The sequence below is a fragment of the Apis dorsata genome, unplaced genomic scaffold, assembly GCF_000469605.1.
Source record: "Apis dorsata unplaced genomic scaffold, Apis dorsata 1.3 scaffold_365, whole genome shotgun sequence".
In the NCBI taxonomy this organism is placed as follows: domain Eukaryota; kingdom Metazoa; phylum Arthropoda; class Insecta; order Hymenoptera; family Apidae; genus Apis; species Apis dorsata.
In genome coordinates, this window is record NW_006263630.1 from 1,138,437 (window position 1) to 1,144,525 (window position 6,089).

Below are 6,089 nucleotides of genomic sequence, written 5' to 3' on the forward strand. Positions count from 1 at the left end.
TTGGTACACGTTGTTTTCGTCCTCCCTCCCCCTCCCCCTCTTCGCACCGGTTCGCGAAACGTGTGCCGCTTGGGATATTGAATGGGGGAGCCTGGTTCCGACCCATCACAGCTACGGCCACTGTTGCGAGAGTAAGATAATCAGTGTGGATCCGAGTGGACTATCTGGATAGATCGCGTGTGTGCCGCGTTATTATCGCGTGTCTCGATTGTTTCTCGCTTTTTTTTTTTTTTTTTTTTTCCTCCCCCTTTTAATTTCCTACCCCGTTTTCTTTTCCCTCTCCTTTCCCCCTTTTCTTTCTCCCCTCTTTTCCGAATTAGTCCTCGATTTTTATTTCCATCAATTCGTCCATAATAAATTTTACGTATTTACGATTTTTCTTCGATCCTGTGACACGATCAGTTCGATCAGTTGGAACGTTGAAGTGCGTTTAAGTTCGCGGCAATTGTGAGCAGGATTGGGAGCAAGTGGAATCGAGTGGAGAATTGGAGTTTGGAGAAGAGAGAAAAGGCGGGAAGAGGAGGAAGAGAGGAGTCTGAATCGGGCTGTGATCGATGATTTCTTACGTGCTGTTCGGTGTGTGCGCGTTCTACGCCTGATCGACGTCCGTACCGACGCGGTATTCGTATTAGATAAGGTGAGCCATTTGTTTGTAAATCTCTCTCCCTATTTCGTCCCGCGCGCGGATGCGTTGGATGACCGCGTTGGGATATCGTGAACCACGTGAAACGGATCCAGCGAAACGGAAAATCATGGGATATTGACCACGATCCATTTTTTTCTGTGCTTCTGTGACGCGTCCCATCATCTTCGAAACGAAACATCGTGTGTTGCTCCACGAAAATCTTGCTCCGATTAAACAAAAGAAAAAGAAAAGGAAAAGAGAGTAATCGATCTATCCGTTTCTTCGATCGTCGAATCCCACAACGCGCGATTGTGTTCCTCCCGAAAGAATCTTCTTAACGCTGATAAACAAGAGGGAAAAAGGGATGATCCCACGGCTGAAAGGAGAAAGAGTGAGTGAACGAGTGAGTGAACAATCCAATGATCATCTTCGAGTGTATCATTGTTCGGTCGATTCTTGCGCGTTCGCCAGACCAAGCCACCCTTAATCCGACTTATTGTTAGAAAGCCGTCGGCCGCCGGCTGAAATCTGATTTCTCTCGTTCCTCGCATCGGGGCCCGTTTACACGAGTGACGTTTCCACGCTTCTCGTTCGAACGAGTCGGGATAACATCGATTAATCCGCTCCCGAGCCCTCGAATGGAGACAAGTACGACGACTCTCTTTTTCTCACCTTTTCTCGATCGAAGAGGGAAGAAAGATGGAGAGAGACGACGACGACGATCTGAAAGGGAATAAGGTGGATTAGCGAGAAGAGACCCTCGAGAGAGAGAAGGGTGGTCGTCGATAGGATCGGTTCACGAAAAGGGAACGGGACAAATGAAATTTCCCGTGGCAAATTGTCCGAGAGCCACGCCGCAGAAATCAGCCCCGTCGATTAACGCGAGGAGGGATCCTCTTAAGACTTGCTAATTTCCTGCTTCTGCGAGATTCGGTTGGATTCGAGAAGGGAGAGGAGGTGATAGGAGGAGAAGGAGGAGGAGGAGGGGTCTGATCCATTAGCGAGTTTCATCTATTCGCCCCTGTAAAACCGCCGAATCGGGACGTGGGCTGCCTTCTCGAGCCTCGCTTTCTTTCCACCGATCCCTCGATATACTCGCGTCACGTTCAACGGGACGATCGTGGAAATGACGCAACAGGCAATGATAGATGAAAGAGAAAGGGTCACGGAATCGGGTAGTTGGAGGTGGTCCAAGGGAACGACGAATTCGCGATCCGATCGAGCGCTTCCCTCGTTCGGTATTCCTTCCACGAACGAATGCGTGGACGAGGAGGAGAAAGAGAGAGCAGTTCCAATGGAGTGGATCTAATCGAACGAATCTTCTCGTTTCTCTCGTTCTTCCGTCGAAATTCAAGGAGTCGAGTGGAAATCTTGGTGGTTTTGCGTGGCGAAGACGAAATGGCAGTTTCGATTGTGTTTTATCGAAATCGGTCGGTGCGAGTGGCGAGGGAGGAGGAGACGTCTGAGGAGATTCTTTTTGAAAAAAGAAAAGAAGGGATCCGCGAAGCGCCTTCGCGACGAGAAACCGAGAATCGTAGTGGTCGGGACGGGGGCACCGGATCCGCCGGTCACACATCCGATTTCAGCGGATTTAAGCGGAGGAAAGTAGGTTTTGAATATTGATGAACCGGGTATGAATATATTCATAAGACTAACAGTTTATTTCTGCAGTCGAGTCGATTCGTTTTTTCCATTGATCAATCGACATCGGTTCGTGGAACCCCTCTGGCAAATTCGTGCCGACGATTAATATTCCTAGGCGTAGCTGGGCCGGCTGCCCTTCTTCCAGCCAGCCCGAAATTCCTACGAATCGAATCGGACGAGGCCTCTCGTAAATTTCTCCTAGTCGTGATCCTAGTGACGTTCGTGTCGAATCCTCTGTCATCGTTCTCCGATTTCTTCGTTATTTATGAGAAGCGTATTTACGTAACTAGATGGACGACTGATCTGACACGTTTGTTGTTCGTCGTTCGATTCGAGAGTGTGCACGTTGGAGAGTGTTCAGGCAGGGCTCGATCGAACCTTGGCCGGAAAAGGACTTGCGAATTTGCTCGACAGAGTCGAGATTCCGATCGGTTGGGTCGTGGATCGAAATAATCGAAATGCTAATTATCCATTTGCATAATTAACGCGAACGCGATGAAGCGACCTGCGGGGCGCCGTGAGTGGTCCCACACATGCCATCGAAGATTAACGGTAGCCCTACAGACCCCACCCTGTTAATGCCCATTTTGAATATTAACTCCTTGGAAATGAGCATCGATTCGCGATATTCACCGACGAATCGCGTCCGACGCTTATGAATTTTCAACGAAATTTCGAAAGGTTGTCCGATACACTCCGATGTTTGCCCGGTTGAAAATTAATCGTCCACCGTGGAAATCCATTTATATGAAATCTGTCATGAGGTGGACGTAACCTGCTCGTATAACCGAGCCCATCTAATTACACGTTCTTCGTTGCGAAACATTGATTCTCTTTTAGTTTCTCCTAAATCCACGACAATCTAACGCTCGAGCCTTCGAAAACTCTTCTGAAGAGATTTTTTTTTTATCATTTTCTCTAACGAAACTCGATCGAAAAATTGAATTAAAAAAAAAAATCATTTAGTTCGAATAACAGAACAGAGTTCTGTATCGAAATATTCGGATTCGAGCATCGTGGTTTATTCTCTCCGAAAGCCTTTTTTCTTCCCGAAGGGAGGCCGATTTAACTCTTTGCCTTTGTCTTCGCCTCCAATTAAGATTCTAGAGAGCTTCGCGTGGCGGAGGTCGTTTAAATTCCCATTTTTCCGCTCCTTAAGGGCGGCGCCACATCGCACATCGATCGAAGGGAATCGTGCCGCCACACTCCGAGCGTAAATTGACCCGATCGTTTACGGTCAATTTCCGAAAAAAATCTCGCGCCCTCCGCCAACCCCCGAGACGTCTGGACGCCATAACTTCTTTCGGCTACATTTCCTTCCTCCACGCTCGAAATGACAATCGGGCCAACAATTGGCCCCGTAGATCTTCCTCCTGGCCTTGCCACGGCCTCTATCACACTCCGACGTGAGCGTTCGTCGTGCGAGAAGGGATGATAAGTGTTCGGCTGCATATGCGTCATCCATTTTGTTTGGTTGCTCCCGGTTTAATTCGATTTCTTTAATTCGTTTCTTAAATCGACCGAAACTTTCAACTCGGCCAATTGAGCCAATTATTCCAAGCCAAACTTTCGTAGAAATTCCTTACGTAATCTCTTGTTTTATTCGGTTATGATCTAAAAAATCCTCGTGGCCCCGAATTTTTAACTATGTCTAAAAGAATCCAACACTTGTTTAGGTTAGTTAATAGTTGAAGTTACGAGAGCAAATAGTTTATTGTTCAAAACATAATCTAAAAAACTTAGCCTCGAATTTTTAACTATTATCCAAAAACATCAGAATCCAAGACTTCTTTCAAGATTAGAGTGATAGGCAAAATAGTTATAAGAGTAAATAATTTATTGTTCGAAACGTAATAATAATCGAAAATAATTGTATTGGTAACGGTTATAATAGCTTCATTCGAAACTTTTAACTTTAAGTTAACTTTTTTAACGGGTTAACGCGATCGAAAGAAAATTTCAGGTCTCCGTCAACCACAATTGAGCATTAACCCGTTGAAAAAGTACCTAGTTTGGCATTTACAATTGTTTCCAATTATCATTAAGTTACGAGCAACAAATTGTCGAAGCAACTTATCCAAGTAACTTTATTCGTAACTTCGACTATTAAATTTTCCCCGTCAACAAAAGTCTCGAAGTCCAGATCACTCTCTCTCTCTCGACAATCCTCTTATTCCACAGTAGAAACAATTTAAGAGCACAGCCTCCCTCCCATCAATTTCCAATTTCGCTCTCCAATTGGCTCCTCCTCCTCCTCTATCAGCGCTTTCGCTCGCTTTTCGTCCCACGGCGGATCAAACCGCAGCGCGTCGCAATTAGAAAGCCATTACAAAGTACGCAACGAAACGGAGGGCCACGAATTCCCGCGGAGTTGGTGCACACCTTTTGTCCGGAGCTGGATGGATGAGCGGCGATCAGGTGCGTCAGGACCCCCGACCGTCTTTGAGCACGTCCGCATCCTCGTTGACGCGGGCCCATCATCGCCCGCCCGCTGCCTCAACGTGGAAACGAGAAAGAAGAGACGACGCCGACCACGCGTCGCTGGATCTTCTCGGAAATTGACCGTGAACGATTTACGCCTGCGGAGCTGGTGACGCGTGCGGGACGCTAGACACCCCGCGGAGAGGTCTTCCCTCCTTCCCTTCCATATTTTTCCCTCCAGCGGCGCGATTTTTCGATTTTTTCAAAGGGCGCGCGTTCAGTTTCGACCAGAAGAAAGAGAATTATTAATTTTTGGACGATTTTTGGACGAGGATTCGAGTCGAGGATCGAGGGAAGGAGAATTTTTATGCATTTCTATATTTTCTCCTCCAATCCTTCCCTCCAATGACGTGATTTTTTGATTTTTTTTATTTTTTTCGAAGAAATTGTATTTTTGGACGATTTTTGGACGAGGATTCGAGGGAAGGAGAGTTCTTATGTATTTCTATATTTTTCCGCTTCCTTCCAATGGCGTGATTTTTTGATTTTTTTTCAAAGGAATTGCATTTTTGGACGATTTTTGAACGAGAATTCGAGTCGAGGATCGAGAGAAGGAGAGTTCTTATGTATTTTTATATTTTTCCGCTTCCTTTCAATGGTGTGATTTTTTGATATTTTTTTGAAGAAATGTATTTTTGGACGATTTTTGGACGATTTTTGGACGAGGATTCGAGGGAAAGAGAGTTCTTTCTTATGCATTTCAATAGAGAAATTCATCCTTCTCTTTCCCTTTGATATTTTTCTGTTTCCCTCCAATGATTTTTTGATTTTTTTCGAAGGAATTGCATTTTTGGACGAGGATTTGAGTCGAGGGAAGGAGAAAAGGATGTGGAAAAAAATTTTTGCAAAAAAGTATGCTTTTTAGTTTGTTTCAGTATGTTAACTGATTGAAGAAGTTAACTAATTAAAAATTTCGAATAAAATTATTGTCGATTCGTTTTCCATATAATGCCGTTTGGCATTATCGAAGTAACTTATGGAAGTGACTTTATTCGTAACTTCGACTATTAAATTTTCCCCATCACTGGTTTATAGGAAGGGATTGATCTTATTGGATATGCTTTGGTAAGTGATTCTTTGAATTTAGGAGGGTTGTTTCTTGCGATTAATTTGGAGTAGGAAACGAATGATGAAATGACATCTGATTTTTAGGATAAATTCTGCAAAACAATTTTTTGAAAGAGAGTCCATCCAGAGGAAGGAATCGTAAAATTATTTCTTTAAAATTTGTGCAAACGTAGAAGTTGCGTAACGTTACTTTTTATTTCTTATTTGAAAGGATAGACGTTTCTGAGAATTGTCCAAAGTAATTCTCTGGAGTTTTGTATGTAAAAAAAAA

The 6,089-nt window shown here is 44.5% G+C and overlaps 1 protein-coding gene across 1 annotated transcript in view; it reads left to right on the forward strand.

The window, feature by feature from the left end:
- Positions 1–352: 352 nt before the first annotated feature.
- LOC102673816 (discoidin domain-containing receptor 2-like) overlaps positions 353–6,089 on the forward strand; it is a 123,829-nt gene continuing 118,092 nt past the window's right edge. The window contains exon 1 of the mRNA XM_006618675.2: positions 353–637. The gene's annotated coding sequence lies outside the window, so the exon portion shown is untranslated. The remainder of the gene's footprint in view (positions 638–6,089) is intronic.